At 35.3% G+C, this 27,147-nt stretch overlaps 1 protein-coding gene across 8 annotated transcripts in view; it reads right to left on the reverse strand.

Annotated features, from left to right (window-relative positions):
• The window catches only part of DAB1 (DAB adaptor protein 1), a 754,595-nt gene that overhangs the window by 348,031 nt on the left and 379,417 nt on the right, over positions 1–27,147 (reverse strand). For all 8 annotated transcript variants that reach the window (XR_015748591.1, XM_087960346.1, XM_087960344.1 and 5 more), the window contains exon 3: positions 21,365–21,431. The gene's annotated coding sequence lies outside the window, so the exon portion shown is untranslated. The remainder of the gene's footprint in view (positions 1–21,364; positions 21,432–27,147) is intronic.

Genomic DNA, 27,147 nt, shown 5'->3' on the forward strand with positions numbered 1-27,147 from the left:
AGAAAGCAATATAACAATGATGGAGTTAACTGAAGCACTTAAGAAACAAAATAATGGAAAGGCACCAGGCCCAGATGGACTTCCGGCAGAATTTTACAAAACATTACAAGAATCATTGAACTTTCCATTGCTACGGGAACCTTCAGAGTTTTTATATACCAATATGATATATCCAATAAAATTATTCTATCTGCCTCTGAATTTTGTTTGCTATGGGTGTTTTACTTGAACCCTGACAGCCATTTTATCTTAACATGGCTGTCAGGTTCCTGTTAAAGAAGTCCCTGCTCAACAATTTGAGTGTTATACTAATTAATAAAGGCCAGCAGATCCTTTTTTTTGATATAGCTTGCTTCTTTGTATTAGAGTGCATAATACAATCTATGGACTGTTAGAATGCAATTGGCTGCCTTTACATATTCTTAAGTACATCACATTATGCTCTTGATTGGACATATATTTATTTTCTGTTTAAATGAGAATTAAAATAAGACTAATTTCCTCAGCAATGGCATCAGCCCAGAATTCTTGCTTGACTCTTAGAAAAAACTTAAAACCGAAACTATTGAAAATGGCAGTTATTTACAATCTGCTATTGGTGTACCTATTCATATTATTTCATTTATTTGTTTGTCAAATTTCTGCACCATTCACCTCATCTTAGTGACTCTGAGCAGTTTTCAAATAAAACTAAACTGAAATTTTGCAAACATTTTGATAATTTTAAGGGTTATTGTTTTTGCATTAGTTTGCTTTTCTGTTAAGATTATTTTGTTTTTTTCGTGTACACTTTCATTGCTATTTGGAATGTGGGTGGCATAGAAATAATATTTATTTATGTATTTATTTATTTAAACTTTATTATGGACCCACTCCAGTGAACTCCAGGTGGTATGCTAAGCTAAACTAGACTAGACTAGACATGACACATCAAGAAACATTATATCAACAGAGAGCATAGACTAAAATACTCTGCTAACAAAATTCTTAAAACAAAACAGATCATTGAACAATGACAAACATCAAATCCAGGCCTTGGGATACTGAGCAGTAAATAATAAATAATAATAAACAGTTTTAATTGCCCAGCAGTATTGGTAAGTTTTTAAATCTTAAGCAAAATTAGAAATGTCTAATTCTTTGTAAGCTTCTAACTCTTAATCAAATAACAGCCTACTTATGGTAGGTTGTCATTTGCTTAAGCACTGGATTGCAAGAATAGAGAAACCTATTTCAACATATGAAACTCTATTCAACTTTGTCTTAGAATTTGCAGCTCACTCTTTGAGGACACAACATTTTTGTTTTTGTTGTTTTTGGAAAGAAGCTTTAAAAATGAAATCCAGGATAGCAATATTTCACAGAAAGAAGTAAGTAAGAAGTACTTCCTGGATTGTCTATGTTTTCTTTTGTACAACTCAATATCTTTGGTACAAACTCTGGGGACCCTTCTTCTATGATTACAAGGAAAGCAGAGAAAGCAATCAAAAAGATGATCTCTCTATCCAGATGTAGGCTCTACTGTGGAAATGCTCTGGCTTATTTTATTCCTGCTTTGACATGAAGCATCACAAAAGACCTGGGAGAGAGTTTTTCAAATAGTATGACTATGTTGCCAATAATTTCTGTGTTTCCCAGTGACAAACTGCTTCTTAAGTATTTAATTTTAATTGGAAGTTTTGTTGGTAATTTTTCATAGCTGGCCAATCAACATGTCTTATTAAGGTTGAGATTAATTAGTTTTCAACTTTTCAGGTAGGACATGTCAATTTACTTGTACTAAGTACATGGGATCTGGCTATTCCTGTCTTATTTGAGGGAGGGAGGAATAATCTATATTTTTAATTTCTTTTGATGCAACTCCCCTCATTCCTTATTGCAGAGATTTCTGTCTTTGGATTCATGGTAAGATTTTTGGAGGGTATCTCTAGATTGGTTTTGATAATGCTTTTTTTTTACCTACCCCTTATTAATTTCATATATGTTGTCTATTCAAATGATTTGGCTTTTAATCAAAAACTGGAAAGAGAGGTGACCATTCTTACTATTTAGTTTAAAAATGATACCATGACAGTAGATAGTGTCTACTGTTCATTGTCAGATGTCTTAAAGAAGTGGGTCAAAAGCCATCTTTGAACCCCAGGGAATGATGCTTGGCAAGAATAAAACAAACATTAATTCCTCAACCCCCTTCAAGCAAGAAACAAGAGGAATGATCTGGTTACCTATCGGACTTTTAAAGTAGAAAGAACTAGCAAATACAGTAGAAAGAACTAGCAAATTAAAGTAGAAAGAACTAGCAAATAAAGTAGAAAGAACTAGCAAATACAGACTTACAACAGTTCACTTACAGAACCTTCAAAGTTACAACGGCACTGAAAAAGCTGACTTATGAACATTTTCACACTTATGACCATTGCAGCATCCCCATGGTCACATGATTTACATTTGGATAGGAATAGCAATAGCACTTAGACTTATATACTGCTTCACAGTGCTTTATAGCTTTCTCTAAGCAGTTTAAAGAGTCAGCATATTGCCCCCAACAATCTGGCTCTTCATTTTACCCACCTTAGAAGGATAGAAGGCTGAGTCAACCTTGAGCTTGGTGAGATTCCAACTGCCAAATTTCAGGGAGCTGGTAGGCAGCAGAGCCTGCAGTACTGCATTCTAACCACTATGCCACCATGGCTCTTGATGCTTGACAACTGACTCACATTTATGATGGTTGCACTGTCCCAGGGTCATGTTATCCCCCTTTGCAACCTTCTGACAAGCAAAGTCAACAGGGAAACCAGATTCACTTAACAACCAGGTTACTCATTGAACCACATTAGTGATTCACTTCACAAATGTGGCAAGAAAAGTCATTAAATGGAACCAAACTCACTTAACAAATTTCTCACTTAGCAACATACATTTTAGTTATGGTTATACGTTGATGACTACCTGTTTGGAATCATGTTAGGAGAAATAATGCCTTCCAGTACGAGAGCAAAATACTTTTGCAGGAGACAATCTGTCCTCCTTTGCAAAAAGACTATAAGACTGCACTGTAGATTTCCCTTTATCAGAAACATAGAATAACAGGGTTGGAAGGGACCTTCAAAGTCTTCTAATCCAGCCCCCGCCCTAACCCAGCAGGAGAACGTGTTATGAGAGAAGACACTCTTGTTTAATGGAAAGAACTAGTGGGTCCACACGTTTGGCCAGCTGCTTTCCCTGAGGCTATTAAAGACTATCTTTAGTTCAAGAGAAGGTAGTCGCAGCAATTTCATTCTCATCTGCATTTTGACATTACCACAGAAACTCTGGCTAAAGCAGCTCCTGAAAGGAAAACAAAAAAGAGGCACAACAGCTGTCTCGCCAAAGGCGTTTGGACCTAGCAAATATTCTGGGAGAGTGACAGACACACCCATCAGCCTAAGTCATTATGTACAACATATGGTAGGATGTTGTTTCTGTTGTCATGCTGAAACTGAATATTTTTCACCATAGGCTTAACTAAATTAAGACCGAGAGTTGATGTGTTATGGTAATCATGAGGCATGGAACTGCATACATTACGCTCCACGATGAGATAGATTTTGAAATCTAAATAAGATGAGGATCCTCATTATCTGGCTTGAGTGAGAGGCATGCTTTAAACTGAGTTCATTGCTTTCATCAGAGTATTCCAAGGCAATTGAATCGAGGTAGTTTAGGATTTACAAGTGCCATGATTGTAATGAGGTTACCCTAACTTGTATTTGTCCAACCATCAGTAATTGATTTCCTTTGTCTGCAGTGCATGAAGATAAAGGTCTTAAGGCAAGGAAATATACAACCTGTCCCTTGTCATGGTCTGATTATTTTCTGCTGAGAGGCTATTTGGTTTAGCAGAAATGAAAAATTATCATTATAAAGATAGTCCACTCCCAAACTTCTGAATGATTCCTAAGGGCTACAGGTTTTTCTAGTTTTTATATAACTGATGCTATGCCTGATTCTCATGCAATCGTCATTTTGTGTAATATAGAATAACTTGGGCAATTGGCCAAGTGCTGGGAAATGACTAAAGGTAAGTGGAAGAACAAGCAGTATAGAACAGAATGCAGTATTTACTGTTCCAGGGTCATCTGAGTAGTCCTTGCCTCCTCCATGTAAAGGTTAGAGAGTTTTAATAAGGGAGGGAAAATTTATGGTGGCTTTGCCTATGGACTACTATGTATACTGACATATACAATATTGTTAATTTAACACTATTATTCTTTTTTAAATCCTCTTAAGCCTTTTAAGGTATACTATTATGGACAAAAGTCCTTAACCACATGTAATTTATATTAACAAATGTTTTGTTCAATTATAGTATTTGACATTGTAAGTCCATCAAAGTAAGTCCCATGATTTGTGCATTTTTATTATTTATGTATTTATCCCGCCTTTATTTTATTTTTTTACAAATAACTCAAGGCAGAAAATATATCCAGCACATCCTCCTATTTTTCTCACAACAAAAACCTGTGAAGTGGGTAGGAATGACTGGCTCAAAGTCACCCAGCTGCCTTCCATGGCTAAAGCAGGACTTGAACTCATGGTCTCTGACTTTCTAGCTTTCTAATCTTCTAACTTTTTTTTTAAAAAAAAACAATTTTTATTGATTTTCTACAAACAAACAAGACAAACAAAACATTAAAACATCTTCTAACTTTCTTAATTTGGTCACTAGACCAAATTAAATCTAAAAACCATTAAAGTCATGTTCATTGGATCTTTAAATATATTTTAATCATTGTATAATTCCTATGATGTCTGGAGGCTTTGTTTTATGAGGTCCCATAATTGGATCTGTTTGCTTCTTAAAAAAACAACAACCCACCATATTATTTGACACAGAGTCAGTGCAGTGACAAATGAATATACCTTACTTTCAATTCCCCCCCCGCCCCGCTCCATATTCTAATTGTATATATTTAAATGATTTTAATTATATATATAATGCCAGAAGAGGTGTAGAATGAAGGGATAAAGGAGGAAGACTTATACCCAGCACTAATTTCTGATATTATAATATCAGAAATTAGTGCAGGAGATAAGTCTTCCTCCCTTGTCCCTTCATTCTACACCTCTTCTGGCATTCTGCTTTGGCACCTCAGTCATAGCTTACATTAACTGAGGAACTCAGGCATAATGTCCATTAACCAATTGAGATAATAAGCTTGCATATTTATTATCATCATAATTTTTATTATATGTATTCACATTTCACATTTCATTGGCATTTATTTCAGTTGTCACATCTCAAGGTTGGCATAAACAAATACCAGGCAATGTAAGAATAGGAACCCAGGACATTAGGAAATAATGATTTCCCATTTAATTGTGAAGAAATGATGCCAAAGTTGATGTCAAGGCAGCAAAGTTAACCTCTGCCACCTGTGTGTTTAGAACGAGTGAATGCCTTCCTTAATGAGGTAGTATGATTTATGATGGACTCATTTGCCTTCATAATAAATTTATTAAGTGATCATCTCCTTCCTTCCATCTCTAAATCTGTAACTCACATCACAGTAATTGGTGTTTAATCCTCCACCAGCAAGCCATCAAATGACTTCAAAACAATATAGATGTTCTTTGTCATTTCATTAAACAATGCAGAGTGGGCAGTAGAAAAAGAAAGTGAAAGATAAAAGTGCTTCTGGAGACAAAAGACCATCACTCAAAACCAAAGGGCAAAAAAAATGCATGATGATATTTAACAAGGCTAATAGAAATAATGGAGGACATTTGCACATATGGAGAATAAAATATATAACATTGTGACATGTAGAATTGTAAATTCAGATACGTTCTTTTATCTATGTCCATCATGTTCTCCTAAGCTAAGCAAAATTGTAAATTCAGATACGTTCTTTTATCTATGTCCATCATGTTCTCCTAAGCTATGCAATACCTGACAGAGTTGAAAGCATAGAATCACTCATTCATTCAATAGAAGAACACTTAGCAACACATTTTGAAACAACGATACAGGCAAGCCTAATTTCTCTTGAAAAAAAAAATACAGATAAGTGAGTACCTATCAGCTCAAAATCAAATCCCACAACAACCACAACCACTACCTCAACTACAATCACAACTACAACCAAAAATAACCACCAAACCACAGCCACATACAATTTACTTCAAATAATTCCACAAATAATTTCTCCTTACTCATCAGAGACACCATGGAACGTGAACAGAAATGTCCAAATGCCATCTTATTTGGTCTCAAAGACACCAATGAATCAGATGACATCACCAAAGTTTGTGATATCATAAGCAACTCAAATACAACAAACATATCTCCTGAAGATATAATTGAAATAACCAGAGATGGCCATGGGTACAAATACAATGACGGCTCTGTGGCCACAAGATTTTGTAGAGTTGTATGCAAAAATGAGTCCAGCAAATGCATATTCATTCATACAATAAATGTCATTGCAAAAACCAATCCCAACCACAAAAAACTTCTCTCAAGACCAGACTTATCCATACTGCAAAGAATCCGCTCCAGTGAACTCCGCACAGAACTCAAAAACCATCTAGACAATGGAGAAAATGATCTATACATTGACTACAGAACTGATTGCATCAAAAGAAAGTCACACAACCCACAACTCCGCATCCAACCCCACCTCATCCAATCCAACATCACTCAAAACTTGGCATGCACGCCCCTAACTACCTCTATTCTAACCACAACTGGCCTTAAATGCAAGCTCCTCAATGCAAGAAGCTTTGTAAATAAATACCTGAATTTCTCCTCTTACTAAATATGGCTAAATTCGACATCATATTTGTCTGTGAAACATGGCTCAACGCATCTGTCCCTGACTGCATTACCACAGTAAGAGACTATCATGTTTACTGATCAGATCATGAAATCCGTAGAGGAGGTGGTGTTGCTATGTTCTATAAAAAGTCCCTACATCTAAAAAACATCCAAGTTACCCAGGAGCTTGCTATTCCTGAGACCATCGTCTGTGAACTGTCCTTAAAATCACATTTCGGTTATTACTATGTTACAGAGCCCCTGATTATGACATCGAACATGCAAACAAGCTAAATACACTACTAACATGGGCAGCATCCTGCCCACACGCTTTTATCTTTCTTGGTGACTTCAATCTACCTCATATTAACTGGATCCTTAACGAATGTGCAACTGAACCCACACATGCAACCATCTACAATGCAGTAACAAATCTGGGACTAGAACAACTAGTAACCAACAACACTAGACTTAACAACTGCTTCAATCTCATCTTCTGCAATAGTTTGAATTCAATTTATGGAATACAAATTAAAGAACCCTTTTCAAACAGTGACCACAACATGATTGACTTTTGTCTCAACATACGTCCACACAAAAATCATCACAACGACGTAATCCCCAATTATAACTTCAAAAAAGGCAACTATGATCTTATAAACAACGATATCTCATCCCTTGATTGGCAATTTCTATTCTCTGGATGCAATACTGTAGAAGACCATAACAACATATTTTTACTTGAAGTCAAAAGAGTCATCAAACTATATGTACCATTAACAACTACCAAAACCAGAAAAAAACAAATTACCCAAAACAATAAGGAAGCTTCAATCCAAAAAGAAATCACTTTGGCGGAAAAACAAATCTGGTCACGTTGCCAACTTCAAAAGCCGATACAAAAATTTATGCCACCAGATAAAAACTGAATGCACCAATTATCACATTAAACAAGAAGAAAACCTTCTACGCACCAATTCCACCCGTGCTTTCTACAATTTTGTAAACAACAAACTAAAAGACTCAAGGTCCATCCCACCCCTGAAAGGACCTAATGGTGAAGACTGCAACAACGACACTATTAAAGCCAACCTCTTTAACACATTCTTTGGCTCAGTATTTGTAAACAGCAATGGATCATGCCCAGTATTTCCTAGTCGAACCACAGACAACAATGATCTAATACATATCGATTTTACAGAAGACAATATTGAAAAAGCACTACACAATCTAAAACCATCTCTATCTATTGGACCAAAAGGAATATGTGCCTACTTCTTAAAAAAACTATCCACTGCCATAGCAGAACCTCTAAGCATAATATTTTGAAAAATCTTTCAGGACCAGCTCCTTGCCAAAACTATGGTCACAAGCCACGGTCATCCCCATCTTCAAAAAGGGAGGCCCCAGTCTAGTTGAAAATTACAGACCAATCTCTTTATGCTGCGTCATCTGTAAAGTCATGGAATCAATTATTAACCAATCCATCATCCTCCACTTAGAAACAAATAACCTACTCTCTAATAAACAATTTGGTTTTAGGAAAAAACTATCATGTAATCTGCAACTCTTAAACTGCAAAAACATATGGACTACACAACTCGATCAGGGCAAAGCAATAGACACAATCTTCATAGACTTTTGTAAAGCCTTTGATTCAGTGGTACACGACAAACTACTCCTAAAACTAAAATCTCTGGACACTTGCATAACTAGATAGAAGCATTCCTCTCAAACAGACAACAAATGGTCAAAATTGGGAGCGTCCTATCAAATTCTGCACCTGTCAACAGTGGTGTCCCCCAAGGCAGTGTTCTAGGACCAACTCTTTTCATACTCTACATAAATGACCTCTGTGATCATATTAAGAGCAACTGCATTCTCTTCGCTGATGATGTAATGCTATTCAACACCACAGACAATACTGCTACCCTTCAAAAAGACCTTGATGATGTATCAGAATGGTCAAAGAAATGGCAACTTCAAATCTCAACAAATAAATGCTCTGTCCTACATATTGGCAAAAAAAACCCACCAGAAAATAAAATACAGGTTCAATAATCAAGACCTTGTTGATGATCCAAACTCTGTCAAGGATCTTGGAGTATTCATCTCAAATGACCTAAGTGCTAGAGCCCACTGTAACTACATAGCCAAAAAGGCGTTAAGAGTTGTTAACCTAATCTTACGTAGTTTTTTCTCTGGTAATATTACACTAATAACTAGAGCATACAAAACATTTGTTAGACCAATACTTGAATACAGCTCATCAGTCTGGAACCCACATCACGTATCTGATATTAACACTGTTGAGAAAGTCCAGAAATGTTTCACAAGAAGAGCTCTCCACTCCTCTACTTGTTGCAGAATACCTTATGCCACCAGACTCGAAATTCTAGACCTAGAAAACCTAGAACTATGCCGCCTTCGGTCCGATCTAAGTATAGTATATAAAATCATACATTGCAATGTCCTACCTGTCAATGAATACTTCAGCTTCAACCATAACAACACAAGAGCAAACAATAGATACAAACTCAAGGTTAATCGCACCAAACTTGATTGCAGGAAATATGATTTCAGCAACAGAGTGGTCAATGTCTGGAATACTCCACCTGACTCTGTGGTTTTTTTCCCCAAACCCCAAAAACTTTAACCTTAGGCTGTCTACTATTGACCTCACCCCTTTCCTAAGAGGTCTGTAGGGGGCATGCATAAGCGCACCAATGTGCCTACCGTCCCTGTCCTATTGTTTCTTTTATATATTTTTTATTTTTCTTATATGTATTCATGTATTTATAACTATGTTTTTACTTTATATCTATTATCTTGTAAGCAATTGACAAATAAAATAAATAAATAAAAGAGAATGTCAAGACATGAGGATTGGAATTATTTAATTTGGAAAAATCTAGCATTGCAGTAAATGTGTCTGATTTTTACTGTTTAAGTAGTAATCATAATGTGGATGTCAGTTATCAGGATAACAGAAGAAAATTTAATCTTTTCTGACATAAATTATTGCCTTCATGATGTAGCACTCTTCCTCATAGAAAAGTAATGTCTGACATTTGGTGTAGATTCTAGCACCAAAATAAGCCAGCTCAAAGAAGTGGACTCTGGAGTCTATTCTGCTTCAGTAACAAAACAGCACGCAGATCCTTTCCACAAAGAGAGCTCAGGGGAGGAGACGCCAGTTATCTAAGATGCAGTAGGTGAGATCAGAGAACCGAAACAGCCATTCTTTCACAAGCAAAAACTATTGTTTCTTGCCTTGTCAACATTTTTCCTTTCTAACTCAAAGCAAGGTTGGAAAGAGAACCAGAATTCTATCTGTATCTAAGTATATCCATCCACCTGTCTGTCTAGTACAGTTCTTTAAAAACAAACCAGAATCAGTCCAAATTTCATGATAATATTAAAGGAGAAGCTAGAAAAGAAAAATCCAGTTTTGTGCAGTGATGTTGCAAAAATGTATGCAGAAAGGTAAAGGTGGGTTTTACTATAAATGAAAGGGGAGGGAGGGAGGGAGAGAGAGATTTGAAATGTTGGTACCTAGTGGGATTCCATCTTATAATTTCAGATTTCATGGAAACTTGATACCTGTTTTGTTCTCTTTACACCCACCCCCCACACCCACCCCCGCACACACAAATCATTCTTCTGTAACACTGTCTAACTATAAATTTTGAGACAATTTCAAAGACTTTTGATCATTGGTCATTGATCATACTGGAAAGTTTTTTGGACACCCTGTAGTTTGAAAACTATATGGACAAACAAGCTTCATCCAAACCCTCAATAAAGCTGAAATGAAGAAAAAAAAAACCCCACACACTGAGTAGATGACAGGGAATAGATTTATCTTTGAACAGGGTGTTTAGTTTTGAACCTAAATATGTTCAGAACTAGGAGTCCTTTAAATATAGACTCACCCCAAGATACCTCAGTTCGTACTTTTCTGAATGATGGTGGAAGCAAAACCAGACAAATTTAGAAAATCTGCTGATTATATTCTCTTCTCAGACATCTTCTCTATTAACTGAAACAACAGTAATAAAAACTGGATGCTTAGCATTAAATCAATGCCATTTTTGAGAGAGATACCAACCACAGAAGAAACCACAAGAACAACTGAAAAGTAAAATCTGAAAATCTGAATTAAAATCTGGTACCCAACTCAAGAATAATAGTAATATGTCCAATCTGTTTTGTCAGAGTATATTATTTATTTAAAACCTTCTGCTCTGTTGTTGGCTTATATTCTGAGTTCTGCAACAGCATGCCTGTTTTGCAGCCAGAAATGTCTCTGAAAGGTTTTTTTTTAACCTTTGCTTTTCAGATCATGAAAGAACTTCATCAGATATAAAAACTCCAGAAGGCAACTACTCCCGTATTCCAGTGCAATTGTATGAATATGGCACTTGGCATCAGTAACACAATTCCTACTGGAAAACATCAAACAACTGTTTTTATAGAGTTTTCCCACTTCTACAATTATATACACTCAATAATACTTTTAAAAACAATTTTCAAAATTGTTCTTCTAAAACAGATTCATTGACCTGAGAGGCAGATAATCATGGTTTCATATATCTATTCCAGGATAAACAGCGTGAGAATAGGAGACTTGCAAATTGTTGGCTCTTTTGAATTAAACAGCATGCTTGAAAAATAGAAAGCAATCATTATTTATCCCATTCCTTTTTAAATTTAGTATGAAAATTTTTAACCGAATAGAATGTGAATAAACAGAGCTGAGATTTGCATGAAAATGCTTTTAAAAGGTAACTAGGTCATCTTAAAAAAAATTTCTTGTAGTGCTTAGCTTTTAAAACTAATTTGGTTTTCACTTTGGATGAATAAGTTCCTTCTGTCCTATGCCTTTATTATTCTATTAAGCTCCTGTGAATTATTTCTTCTGAAATTTAAATGATCTAAGATAATTTTTAATTCTCTATTTCTTATTTGGCATTGTATTTCACTAATCTCAGCCTTCAGTGAATTATATATTTTTGCCTTTGTTCATTATTAATGTATTAATAAAACATTGCAAAAATGAGTCTTACATGTGCATGTGCACATGCGTGTGGGCACACACATGCACACACATGCACATGCGCGTGTGCGCACACACACACACACACACACACACGCCTTAAGCTGTATTCATGTATAAATGGGAGACCACTATTTTCACTGTGGAACTCATAATAGTAGAGAAACAGAGAGAGAAGGATATCCCAGATGATATCTTTCTTAACTTACAATATCATATATCTTCATTCCATGAACTTTAATACTTTTATGTTATTTCTTAAAATATAAGAGCAAGAACAAAAGAGTTTGTTTATTCATTTATTTATTAAATTTTTATTCCACCTATCTCTCCTGGGCTCTTGTTCATGTATTTGCATTCATATTCATATGTTTGCATGGCCAATCACATCATATTCATTGCACCAACAATCCCTGCTCATGGTCACTCATGCCCTAGTCACTTCCCATCTTGACTATTGCAACACGCTCTACATGGGACTGCCCTTGAAGATCATCCGAAGTACCAGTTAGTGCAAAATGCAGTGGCCTGCATGGTTTTGTGCAGACCTTGGTGTGCACATGTATCACCTCTCCTGCAGGAGTGCATTGGTTGCCAATTTGCTTCCAGGTACAATTCAAGGTGCTGGTTGTCATCTTCAAAGCCCTTCATGGCTTGGGACCAGGTTATCTGAGGGACTGTCTCTTGCCGGTCACATCTACCTGACCCACCAGAGCGGGGAGGCAAGGAATGTTGCAGGTCTCTAGGGAGATACATCTGATGGGACCCAGAAGAAGAGCCTTCTCCATGGTGGCCCCCACTTTCTGGAACATCATTCCCCAACAGATTAGAATGGCCCCCACTTGGTTATGCCAGCAGGCCTGGGGAATGCAGAGTGGGATGGAGCCCATTAAATGGTTCGTGTAATGTGTTGTCACCAGGGTGGTGGGGTGGGGAGTTATTTTATTATATTATTTTTATTAATTTATTATATGATTCTCTCTTTTATTAGCTTTATTGTTTTTTAATTGGATGTTTTTATGCTCTTGTAAGCCACCTTGAGTCACCATGGTTGAATAGGCAGTAATATAAACCTCTAAATTAAAATAAAATAAATATTTGCTTTTTCTAACAGACTGAATGAAAAAAAGTTTCCTTCAGAAGGATACCTGGTAGGGGAAGGAAGTCACTCATGATGAAATTGTTCTGTTTGTTTTGCATATAGAACTAAGATGTAAGAGGATCACGAAGTACAGTAAGGCAACCTCCTCCTTTCTTGGAAAGAGAGCTATTGAGGTCATTTAAACACGTCACATAAACTTTTTGCATATTCTAGCTTTCCTTAAAAATCAGGGTGTAAGTTCTGGATTTATATTTTAATTTTTTTGAAAAAAGGATGGGTTTTTTTGCACGGGGTGGAGACATTACTTTAAGAAGAAAAGGATAGAAGTCTTTGGATTTATGACAGTTATAAAAATTCTGATATTCAAACTTAGAACCTCTCATCTTTCTTTGCTGATGATGCAGGGAATTTAAATAAGGTGATTTCCATGTAGACATTCCAGAGCTTGTTAACTATTCCTCTAGTTTTATTTTCCCATTTTTCTGCATTTTAAAAACTATTTTGGATAATTTATGATATAACCATGTTATCATTAGGATATGTGGTGTTTTACAGGTTCTTATGGAAACTGGTGTTAGTTCTTTTTAGATGCCTATTATAATATTGTCAAACCAAGAACATGGGAATCTAATTTTTAGACAAGTCCTAAAGAATGAGATAGTAATCTTCAATACAAAAGTCTCCTTCTCTCTTTTTTTAGACAATATAATATGGTGATTAAATTAGACGCTGCACCATCAATGTCACATCTTATACAAATGTGTGAGTGTATGTATTGGAGTGCATGTATCCATGCTGCTAGAACTGTGTGTAATTTTTCCCCCAGCAAGTTATCAATGTGTTATAGAAACAGCCAGAAATACTTACATTATCCAATGTTCTATGCAGTCTGCTGCCTATTTTAGATACAGTGCTTACATTTTGAGTACACAAACTCTCTGTTAAATCAGTGGGCTTTTATAGATAAATCCACAATAACGCAAGCAGCAGGCTAAACATTTGCATTTCAACAACTTCATATTCTGAAATTCTTTTCCACTGAAGGTCGTTGTTTTGACATCTACATTTTATTGTTTCCTGGGCCATTCTCCATCTTTTCCAGGCAATAATAACTGCAATTTCTGTGTCTACTTTTCAGTTTTTCCTTTAAACTCTATTTTTCTACATACTTTCCCTTTCTCATTTTCTATCAAATTTCAGCTTACTGTTTGGGGGCAATATTACTTGTTTTGCTACCTGATGATGTTATAAAAATATGTTGAATAACTCTTTGTTATTGAAACAACAAAGACTGTTTGAGTCTTTCTAAGATAATAGTTGGATTCACACATCATCCTAAGCATGCTGGGATCTATTTAATATTGTAGGCAATTCTTTATGGCCTGTTCAACAATACAATGTTAAACATATATTAAGTATTTATAAAGTTTTCTAGCTGGTAATTTTTTAAAAAAATCTTTAACTTTCATCAGTAAAATAGACCAGGTCTTTATAGTTTGTCTATTGAACTTGCAATTGTCTAATCAGATTTTTAATATGAAAATAAAGTATAAACATATTTTCTGTCACCTAATTTTCACACTCTGCTGAAATAGAATTCACACCTCAGCCATTCTACATGGCAATCATGAGTGAATACCAGGTTGGGGAAGAAAAAAACATACAAGAAAACACAAGAAAAAAATGGAATATACTTTACAGGTATAGGAGTCCTGTTTATAGCAATTTTACTGTCTGGTAGATATTTATATTCTATAAAGAAGAAACAGAAAAATTATTAAAAAATCAGAATATTGATTGGTAGCTAATCACCCCAAATATATTCAACATTAATTTCTGTGGATGTTCCGAAGTCTAGTCGATCAAACCACTTTAGGCTATTTTAGAACACTGAAACAAACTATCCTTTTTTCATTATTATTTCCACTATGCATTGGAAATTATAAAATTGGAAACAGCTATTTAGGCCTTTGTGTCTAACATCCTCCAATTAACACATCCTTGAGAAATGCCTATCTAGCCTCAGCATCAGTGCAGCCAGCAGAAGGAGCCCATCAACAAGTTGTAGTTAGTTATATTCAGAGTCAAACTGCTTTAAATCAGAAATCTTCTCTATAATTAGATTGGAATCTACTGTTCAGTAGTTTAAGATCTGAGACCTAGCTAACTCTAGTGATTAAGGGACCAGGCTAGAAAATGGGAGACTTTGAGTTCCAGTCCTGCATTTGGTATGAAAGCTGGCTGGGTGACTTTGAGCCAGGCACAATCTTTCAGCCCAACTTACTCACAGGGTTGTGAGGAAAATTGGAGGAGGAAGGAGTATTAGGTATGTTTGCCACACTGAGTTATTTATAACAATAATAAAAAAGTGATTAAAAAAAATCTAAAAATAAAATTCCATTATTCTTTACTCTGCTTATGGTACTAAGAGTTCCATTTAATCTTGTTTATTTCAATTTTTTGAGTATTAATGTATAAGACTAAAGACCTTGTTTTTTATAAGGCAATGGTGTTTCCATTTCCCCCCTACTATGTAATTTAATAAGATAAATTATACCAACACTCTAACTTCTTTTTGCAAAACTCACATCTTCATCTGAAGTATTTACTTCTGGGTGGTGTTTATAACTCCCACTGGATTCAGTTTAAAACTCTTCTAATCAGACATACTGTACGTGCTATGATTCAAAATACTTATGAATTCAGCAGAATATTTTCCAACCACCATTGCCACAGAAAAATGTGGCATTTGTTTTACTGAATGTTGTATATGCAAGAATAGAAGTTTAATTGGCTAGGGATTATGGAAATTAAGTCTAGTACATCCACAAAGAATCAAGTTGGAAAAGACTGTAGCAAAACAGTTGCACTTGCTTGTGTCAAATAACTCAGTTGCTTAATCTAGACTACTCTGGTAAATTGTGTATTCCACATTTACAGGTTATAACCTTTAAAGGACACCCACCTAATATTTTTATGGAGAATATCACTTGATTATAATTTATAATATGTGATTTAGCCTGCAGTTATTATCATTAGCACAATGTAGAATAAATCTACAGTTGCATTCATTATAACTTCCTTCTTTTGTTATCCCAGTGTTTCAACAAAGATATTTTAGCCACCATGTAATAAGTATTCAGGCATCCTTATATCTTTGTCTTCTAATAGAGTTAAAGCATTCATCCATTGATAAACACTGGGAAACCAAACAAAGAACTAGCTATTAGCAATGAATCTGGGGAAGCAGCGGACAGCAGCCTTGCCTATGATATCTGGGAAGGAGAATATCTCAACAGAGGAGTTAAAGGAGAAGATGAGCATATTATTTCAACACTATTTTATAGATCAGGTATAAGTAGGTACTATTTCAAGATTACATATCTTAAAGCAGATTAGGTGATAGTTATATAATTACAGCAAAACCACATTTTTATTACCATTACAATGATGCCATCAACATCCTTACCTAATATCCTAGTCTATAAAAATAAGACTACTTCAACCATTTGCTAAAATACATTGTTGTGAAAACCATGCATTTCAATGACAGACAGATATAATTCACAAACACACGAACATACATACACATACATACACATACACACAGTGCAACATTTTTACAGATGTTCTTATATATGTACTATTAACACTCTTGAAAATCCACTTTATTCCTCATTAATATTTGACAATAATCATATTCTCTAAAGCATCTTGATCTATCTATCTATCTATCTATCTATCTATCTATCTATCTATCTATCTATCTATCTATCTATCTATCTATCTACCTACCTACCTACCTACCTACCTACCTACCTACTACCAAGTATTATGCCATAAGATTTTTATGTATTAGGTAATCATGTGCTTGAAAACAAATATATGACCATAAACATTTTTTCCATTTCTATTCTTGTCCAAATAGAACAATTTGGGATTAGAAATCACAAATAACTCCTTTAAGGATTTGTTGACACTTCTGTCTTGCCCTCGAGTCAAGAATCCATCATCCAATGACAGCCAAGTGGAAAACATGACTCCTTGGATGAAATTGATAGAGACTTTCTAGGAATTTGCAATCAATCAATTTAGCACAGATCAGCTTACCTACTGACTAAATCCATAATCCCCCCTCCCCACAAAATGAATCATACTACAACATTATATATCACCTGATTTCTTTCTTTCTTTTTTTTTTTTTGAAAACAACCAGGAAGATTGGGTTGGATCGATGAAAGAGTTCAGTCCTAGATTCTTTTCAATTACTGTGTGGACTGCAGTGTAAAATTTATCTGGAAAATAATTAATTTAAATATGGAATACAGAATAATACAGTTGGAAGGGACCTTCTAGTCCTGTGATGGCAAACCTATGGCATGCATGCCAGAAATGGCATGCAGAGCCATCTCTGCCGGTACACGAGCTGTCACCTCAGCTCAGTTCCAGTGCGCACCTCCCGCCAGCCAACTGATTTTTGGGTATCTGCCACACATGGGCAGGGGGGCAGAGTGCATGTGGTAGATGCGCACACATGCGTAGGGGAGAGGAGGGAGTGTGGCGGGTTGCGCTTGCATATGCAGGGGGTGGGGGGAACACACGCACACTTTCGGCACGCAACAACAAAAAGGTTAGTCATCACTGTTCTAGTCCAACCTGCCTAAGCAGGAAACCCTATACCATTTAAGACAAATGGCTGCCCAGTCCTTTCTTAAAAGCCTCCAGTGTTGGAGCACCCTTAACTGCTGAAGGCAAGCTGTTCCATGATGAATTATAAATCATAAAAATGGATATGAAAGTAATTCAAGTGTTAGATTCTTTTTTTTTTAAAAAAAAATGCTCTATCGAGATAGTTGCACAGTCCATCTGGACAAATCCATTTGTGGAGCTTCTAAGTTTATCCTACTTTATTGCAGCAGATTGCCCAAAACTCCATGGCTGTTTTTTTCCCCCATCTCTTCATCATTCTGCATTGCCCCAACTGCTTGCACTTTTTGATCTCTAAAAGTCTCATCGGAGAAGTTCTTTCTCTTGATGTCTTCTCTGGGACTTAACTGAAGTGCAGGGAACCAGAGAGGCTTCAGTACAATGGAGAAATAACTGGACAGTGAAAGACAGAACTAGTCCTGTTTTCACCTGTTGTTTATCCCTGCCCATGAATATTTCATCAATATCTAGGTACATCTAATGTTTCTTTTAAAAAAATCCTGTTAACCTGAGTGAAAAAGTTGTAAAAAAGTACATTTTTGAAAGGGCCTGGAAGTTATTTATGTATTTATTTATTTGCTTTATTTGGCCACCCATCTTCCCTCTGTTTTTAATATATCATGAAAGCAACTCAATGCTCTCTGCTTGTAGGAATGATTTACATTGAACATTAATTGTATATTTTCAGTAACCACCTATCTATTTATTAGATATTATCTTTTTTAAAAAATATTTGTTTTAAATTAAAAGTAAACAATAAAGAGACAGAAAAATAATAAATAGCTATGTGCGTATGCAAACTTTTGATTTATTTTTCGTACAGTAAGGCGGGCTCATGACTATGTTACCAAAATAGTTTTTGCTTGATATATATTATTATTGTTATACTCATGTTGTATAATATTTCATTGGGTCTGATTTTGTTTCATCTTTACTGTAAACTTCTTTGAGGGCTAAGGTGTTAACTTCATTATGGAATTAAATTAATTGATCTGGCTTGCCATCTAAAGCTCCATAAATGCTATGAAAATGCCCTCCATTTCTTCAGCAATAATTTGATCAATGAAATTAATTTTGAATGTTTCTTGGAATTCTTTGTGAATGAGTGTTACAAAAGGGGGGGAATCTAAAAGGTTATAGAAAGTTATAGCCAGCTACATTTTTACCAATAAAGCAAAGATATTAAAATAACTCCTAGTTATTTTATTTTTCTAGCTATGCTTACCAGTTTCTGTTTCCTTACACAATGACCTTCCCCAGCCTCCCTCAATTCCTTCCATGCATTTCAATCACTTTTATTGGCAGCTTATTCATCATTTTATGTTGCAAAATGCATTCCAATCATCACCAAATATATTCAGCATTATTTGTGCTCATTGCACAACTGAATTGCACCATAAGGATACATTCACCTTATGCAACGCGAACTCTGTTGAAAATGATGCCAAGTACATTACTGATGGAAGAGGACATCTCAGTGGAGAAGGAAAAAAAAATGAATAATACAAAATCATCCATATGTCTTTTCTTCAAAACTGTAATAGATGAAAGGCTATAAGATATGATACATCACTTGTGGCAATTATAGACACCTTGTGTTCTTTTTCATTGTTTATTTTATTGTTCTATCATTTTACTTCTGTTCTCTTTATACTTCTATCATTTTCTTCCTTTTTTGTTATTGTAAGCTGCCTAGAATAGCCTCATGGCAATATAGTTGGATAAATAAATAAATAAACAAACAAACAAACAAACAAACAAATAAATAAATAATGAAATAAATAAATAATGAAATAATGAAATAATAATGAAATAATTGTGATCATAGCCATCGGCTAAAGCAGGGCTTGGCAATCTGCGAGGTAGCTCCAGATGCAAACCCAAAATTATTGCTGCAATTTCCACATTACGGAATTGGAAACAAGATCTTAACTGTAGCATAAATTCTAACAAATATGGATTAACCTACTTAAAAAAATAAAACAAAATAAAATAAAATGGGACGAGGCAGAGAGAATTAGAAAATCCCAAATCCAGCCTAGTAATACATCATTTTTCTCAGCTTTCCAAAGCATTGGTCAGTTTAGTTCCTGGTCCTGAAAAAGTTGTAGATGTACTACATACAATTCCTACAAGTTCTTATTCTATGAAGAAATAGAAAACGTTAATAGGCATTTGACAACATTTCTTTATCGGAGAAGAAGAGATGAAGAGATCCTTATTTTTTAGGCGTTCAAACCTTCTTTATCCAAGTTTCAACTGAAAAAAATAGTTGAAGAGCATAACACTTTTAAGTTCCTCTTTTAACATTTCTCATAACATGTTTTATTATGACTATCACATGCTTGTGTGTGTATGTGTGTGTGTTTGTGTGACAGTGCCTTCAAATCACTGTTGACTCCTGGCAACTGCCTGAACAAGTCCCAGCAAAGTTTTTCAGAAGTGCTTTGCCATTGCCTGGTTTGTAGGGTTGAGAGAGAATGACTGGCATAAAGTCTCCCAGGTGACTGTGTGCCCAAGGGAGATGAAAACTAGAGGGCAGCAAAGAGATTCATAAAATATTAAAATCAAATTTTAATATGCATTGTAGATATGGAACACACTTTTTTACAAAAAAACAATGTATGTATATGGAGTTTGGTTTCACTCAGTATATTGTTTTTCCAACATAAAACTTTTGATTTCTGAGTCCATTTCCAGTTTTTAAAAATTCTGTAATATTAATACATTTCTATGTGCATATGTATACATGCACGGATACACATATGCACACCTTTTATATAATAAATTAAAAAATGCATCACAACATTTTAAAAATGATTCAAATTGAAAAAATAATTTTAATCCGGTTTGCTTTCTGATTTTGGAAATATGATTTAGCTTTCTTTGAAATAAAATGCAAGATGAATAAATTTGTCTTCCATCAACTATAAAGATATTTTCATAACCGCAAAAAAAAAGTTGTTACCACTCTCCCAGCAAGGAAGCTGATTCAGCAGAATATCATAAAATATGCCTAGCTACTAAAGAGATACAACCTCAGTGTCAGCTTCCAAATCTTTAAAGTCATCCTAAAACCTAAGCCATGAAACACATAAAAAGCCCATTTTCCCTACAAGAATATACTGATAACCACACATCTCACCACAAGCAAATTTAGAAAACTACCACAAGGTCTATAAATTTATCAATACTAATGATAACAAAGTGCTAACCTTTAATAATAGCTTTCTAATCATTGTGTCATACAACTAAGTTGCAGGAAAATGAAAAATGGCAGCATAGAAAGCCTTTGAAGTTTAGACAGATGGATAAATGATAGATAGATGATAGATGTGGAGGGAGGGATGGAGGGAGGGAGAGGGAAAGGGAAAGGGAAAGGGAAAGGGAGAGGGAGAGGGAGAGGGAGAGGGAGAGGGAGAGAGAGAGAGAGAGAGAGAGAGAGAGAGAGAGAGAGAGAGATTTCCATCCAAAGGCAAAAAAGAGATAAAGGACAGGAGAGGATGATCACTTGAAGAACAACGGTTAAATTAAGCCATGCTTATAGTTCAACATATTAAGAAATAATTTCTTAACATTAAAATATTTAATAAATATATATTTCTGCCAGTGTGATTTAACATGGAATACAACCATTTGGTTGTTAGAACCACATTTGGCAATTTCAATTTATACTTAAAAAAAATCATAAAATTACCTTAATACTTCAGGAAAAGTCAATCTTTTTCTATTCATGAAGTCTGGCAAGTACCAAGTGTTGGTCACTGTTTAAAAGGGGAAAAAAAATGAAAGTCAGAAAACTTTACATAAAACATCTCCAGAAATGGGTTTCAGTGGGTGTCTGTTTGTATTGGAACATGAAACAAATTGATAGAGCAAAGTAGAAGAAAAAAAAAGTTATGGGCAATTCACATAATTCTATGATTATTTCATCTATCTATAAGCTTGCCTTGGCAGATTCTGTATCACATGATATTACATGAAAGCAACTTGTAATAGGTATAGTTATCACATGACTGATATAGTTTTGTGAATTTTTTTTTGCCTGTGATATATTTTTCTTATTTTCTATTGTAATTTATTTCAAAACATATGCCTACAGCCCTGTGGGTTACATTCAGGTACAGCAGAAATGGGTACACCACTGAAGGACCAGGTTAGGGGTAGATTATTACAGACAAATATCTAGTTATATATAATAATCAACAAATAAATCAATCTGAAAGTTCTCGGATTGATGCACCATGCATCCTATTGAATATTACAGTAGCAATAGCACTATCACTTAGATTTATATACCACTTAACAGTGCTTTTACAGCCCTGTCTAAGGGCTAAGTTTATAGAGTCAGCATATTGCCCCCAACAATCTGGTGGGCCACAACACTTGCTTGCTTGGTGGAACTCCAATTATATGTGGCTCAGTGGTGGGATTCAAATAATTTAACAACCGGTTCTCTGCCCTAATAATTTCTTCCAAGCTCAGAAAGTTAACAACAGATTCTCCCAAAGCAGTGCAAACTGACTGAATCCCACCACTGATGTGGCTCAACCAGAACTCAAGCAACCCTAGTTCATACTTAGACAATACATCATTGGGAGATTATGGGTTGTCAGCCAGATCAGGAAGTAAAAAAAAAAAGTCCAGAAGTTAATAGCAGAAGGCAATAGCAAATAACTTGCAGATGCTAAGAAATGTGCAAAGTTGTAGTCTTGAGTTCACTAGGCAACAAACTCAACTCAAAGACTTCTTTATTTTAATGCAGTTGTGAGGACAATATGGGATTGTGCAGCTCTTCCAGGACTGTTTCATCTTAACAAAGAGTTGAGAAACAGTCCCTCCCATCCAGAAAGTTGCTTTGGGAAACAACACACTATCCCCATGCTTCTAAGGAGCTACCCTGACCTAAGGAGGGGGGAGTTAATTAATGAAATGAGCATCATGGTGTTGTAGCACAAGATCCATCTCTTACACATTGTATGCAACACTGCAATGCAATTGTGAAAGGAAAAAGCTTATATTGTGACTACAATACATTTGGACATCAGGTATGGATGTGTATGATACAAAGATAATCTTCAAAGGTAAATCCAAGCCATGTTGTGCAGGCCTTTATCATACTATATTAAGAATATCCCCCCATAAAAATATCTATGAACTATTTTTCATAAGCATCCCCTTGGATGAAAACCAAGCTTTAAAAAGCTGCACACATTTTCTACAATCTTCTCTAAGTTTGCAGTTGGTATAATTTGCAAGTACCACTTCATCAATTTTTCTAAAAACCTTGAATTATGAAAATAGTAAACTCAAAGTTTAAATTCTTACAAATAAAAGAAAACTAAGCAAGTTGGGGGCAATGGGCTAATATACAGAATGTACAATCACTTCATTTATCTTTTGAAAGTCTATTATCAAATACCTTTTGTTACGAACTAAGCAAACTCGTTCATCAATAACCCTACTAGCTTTACTTCAGCAGCAGGCTCGTAAGCCTGCACTTCTGATTGGCCCGCAGATAAGCGAATCGTGATTGGCCGCCTCTGGCTGACCTGATTGGCTGACAGCGGGCCGTCTCTGATTGGACGCTTGTAGAGCGGTTAACTCAAATTCATTGGTTGTTGTGACAGCAGCCAGCTCTATAAAAGAGCTGCTGCTGCCCAAGTATTTTGCTCTGTTCTGAAGTCACCATTAAAGAGTTGAGTCACTATCTCGATGCCTCGTCTCCGTTCTTTGCGCCCACTCTTCCAGATCTAACACCTTTTTTAAATGGAAGGATATTATTTATATAAAAGACTATGTCCAAATAAGCATATTACAGATTGTGAGAGTTGCTTGCAATATGGTCACCTATGTAGCTTAATTTATATTTGTCCAACTTTGTCATAAGACTCACTGTTGCTTACTTTCCATTAGATCCATAGCTCCCAGGTCATATTAAATATTTCTCTGTAGGGCTAGTGATTATCTAATTATATCTACAGACACACACTTCTTTGCAGTAGATATTGGAAGATTCCACTCCAGTTTAAGGAGTCAGTTAGGTTAATGAGAAAGTTTAATGCCTCAGTGAATTTGAAGTGAAAGGGTTTATAAGAAAGTAAATATAAGATTCTTGAAACAATAGAAACTAAACTAAATTTAGCTGGCATTTTATATTTTCTGAATATTAAATGCAGATATCAAGCAAGATCAAATGCAGAAATGGAAAAACTTTACAATGCTAATCCCAAACATGCTATTTCAAAAGGCAACTAGACTTTGTTTTCCCTTGAAGGCATTTCATTTCTTATCCCAGAAGCTTGTTCAGTTCAATGCTAAATTTCTGGGTTGTAAAGATTCATTTATCTAAATTTGTTAGCGACATCTGTGTATCTTCTCTAGTAAGAAAAACAATATAGCCGGCTATGGCCTCTAATACGAAGGCATTTGATAGGCTGGTGACATGAAAGGATGTGGATAAATTCAACAGGCTGTGTTGCCTGACTAATTGCAATGGCTTTAGGATGGAGAAAGAAGTCCTGGACATGTCTGACAAAACTCCAATGACATATTTCAATTTTAGGGGGGAAATAGTTCTCCCAAGTCCAGCAGCTTCTCAATTCACAGTACTTTTCATCGAAATTTCATTCAAACAGGAAAACTTTCAGAAGCAAACATTTTCATATAGCCCTATATAGTTATCCTTCACTGGAGTATAGGTTGGGTGCAAAAGTCAAGAAAAACAGACAGGTCATTGCATGGGAAGATTTAGCATCAGGATTGTCACTCAAATAATGGTAGCAGAGAAACTTCCTCCCAATTTCAGTCCCACAACTGAATTATGGAAGACTGTAGGAGAGGTGTTTGGAAGATGTGAGTAGAAGGATTGGTCTGAAAAGACCTGATGTCTTAGCTCAAGGAGATCCTCCAGAATGGCGGTTTAGGAATCTCTGCTTATTGCAAGGATTTATCAGCTAGAGATGCTTTATAAAATACAACTTAATAGAAATCTTCTTGCTGTAAGAGCTAAGCGAACACTTTAAAGAAATTGATTTAAAACATAATGTTAAAAGAATCTCTTTACAACCCATGTTAAGTTATATAATAGCTAATTTAATTCTTGGTGTAAATGCTAAAGTAAACTGTGCTATTAAACTCCCTGACATTCCATCCAAACACATTACCCCATACATCTGTCACAAAGAAATAGTGAGGGAAAATTCAAAGCAAGAAGACAATGAAGGTATACAACAGCATGTTCATATTTTTGAGTTGGAATTCTAAACTGCTGCATGCTTCCATGCAAACAAGTCATTCCTGTTTATTATGAAGGTTAAGCTTTGATAGGATTCCATGGCCCTCTTAGTATATTGAAAAGTATTCTTAGCAGATTCAGAACAAGTAGCCTTAAACTACAGGTTGTTTCCACTCTTCCTTTTGCACACAGAGTATTGCATATTACATGAGTTTAGTGACTTTTTCAGAATAATATACTGTAATAAGTCCTTTAGAAGCTAACATGTAGCTGATATTTCAGAAATTAAAAAGATCAAATATATGAAAACAATGGCAACAATTTAAACTTTTTGTGCCTTGCTAGCCATGAAAGGGATCAAAAATAAAAAAATAAACATTTTAATTATGTTCTTGAGTTTTTAAAATAGTTTCTGTAATGTTAAATTAGTTCTGAACTTAATCCAAAGTACTGAAATTGTAGTCAAATTCTTAAGGACCACTTGCTTCCAAATGAATTTACCTTTTCAAGTATGCTATTTTGGTAACATTAGGTATTTTATTGGTTTGTGTTGACATTCTACATGTATCTCCTTAACACAAATTGCAGTACCAAGTCTATGGAACTTCATCCTTAATGAAGTTCATTTATTTCTATACATGTTTTTTTTTTCTTCAGAGAATCTTGAAATTGCTGATTAGCAATGATTTGATGCTCTTTTTAAATATTTCTACCACACCAGGGTTTTTCTATTCCAATTTCAAATAACAGAATATTATATGTCATAGAGTCTGTTGCAAGAGGTTACCTAATTCTTACAGCATGTGCCAGAATTATTTTACCTCAAGAGGAAGGGAACATCATGAACTGTAAATTTCTAGAAACTTATATAACTTCCAATGCATGTTACTGTTTTATTAGCTTGTTTTACAACATCAGTGCATTGACTAGTAAATAAGTCTGTACTTTTAATAGCTGGGTGACTTTGGGCAAATCACTCTCTGTCAGGCCAACTCATCACACATATTTGTTGTTGTGAGGAAAATGGGAGGAATGGGGTGTATGTGTTTGCAAGCTTGAGTTATTTATACAAAAGGAAATAAAGGTGGGATATAAATGAATACAATTACATTAAGATGCTTAATGTTCTCCTTTTCAACATGCTGCTTCAGGTTGTAAACATTTTTATTGTTGTTGAGATTCCATTAAGACTAAGCAAGTACCTAAAATGGTGTCTTACCTCACACACATACACACACCCAACATTCATGCACTATTATAGCTCCACATAACAGCCATAACACACTCCAGACAACCTATTTTGAGAAGATTATAGTGCTCTTCTCAGGTAGTTAAAATCACTCAGCCTTTTGACCTTGTGTCCCCTAACAATCCCGAAGGCATAATCACCTGGCTTGCACCACTTGTCATGTGTGTCTTTTTACTGAAATAAAAAGCAGCCATCCAGCAACTTGATCCACAGCATCAGGTTCATTTGGAGAATATTAGGATGGGGAAACAGCATGAGTTAATAAGATACACTGTTAATTAATGTATTGTCTCTCAAGGCAGATAGGACACATAAATAACATTAAGAATGATTAAGTGGCATAAGAGGAGAGAGAAGCAAATCAGGCTGGACTACAAGGCATTTTTCAGGTTATTGGCTTAAATATGGATATTTCATGCTAGGATAACACTTACATAAGAAAAGTAAACCTGTGAATGTTAGCTATCCATAGGCACCCAAGCTGAACATCAGAGCCAATGGGATACTGGTTTGCCTTTGCTGACTAAAACTACGAAGCAACTAAATGTTCCATCTCTTCCTGATCTACCCATACACTGATAATATAATAGAATTTGCCTGAAAAAGGATGGATTATAGGTCATGATAAGACAAACTGTGGGTGTCTTTTCAAGTAAGTTTTCTAGATTGTTGGACTTTGTTGAGAATTCTGAGCTTTGCAATCTAGCATCAGTTTGGCGAAGATTGTTCTGTAGTGCTTATATTACTGATGGACTGCCATTGAAGTCTGTAATAAAAGGTTCCACAATAATGTTGCCACAGATCCAGAGTGATGTAGTGGTTCATTTGCTGGACTAGGAGACCAAGTTCTAATCCCAACATGGACCCAGAAGCTTATTGTGAGATCTTCGGACAGTCACATCTTAACTTAAACCAGCACCAGTTTCTGCAACAAGCCAGTTGATCAAATCTCATGTTGCTGTGTTTATTGATAGCTTTGCTGTAAGAACTCTGC

The sequence above is a fragment of the Notechis scutatus genome, chromosome 3 (genome assembly GCF_049901735.1).
Source record: "Notechis scutatus isolate UNSWTSFEM ecotype Mainland chromosome 3, rNotScu1.2, whole genome shotgun sequence".
NCBI classification, from domain to species: Eukaryota; Metazoa; Chordata; class Lepidosauria; order Squamata; family Elapidae; genus Notechis; species Notechis scutatus.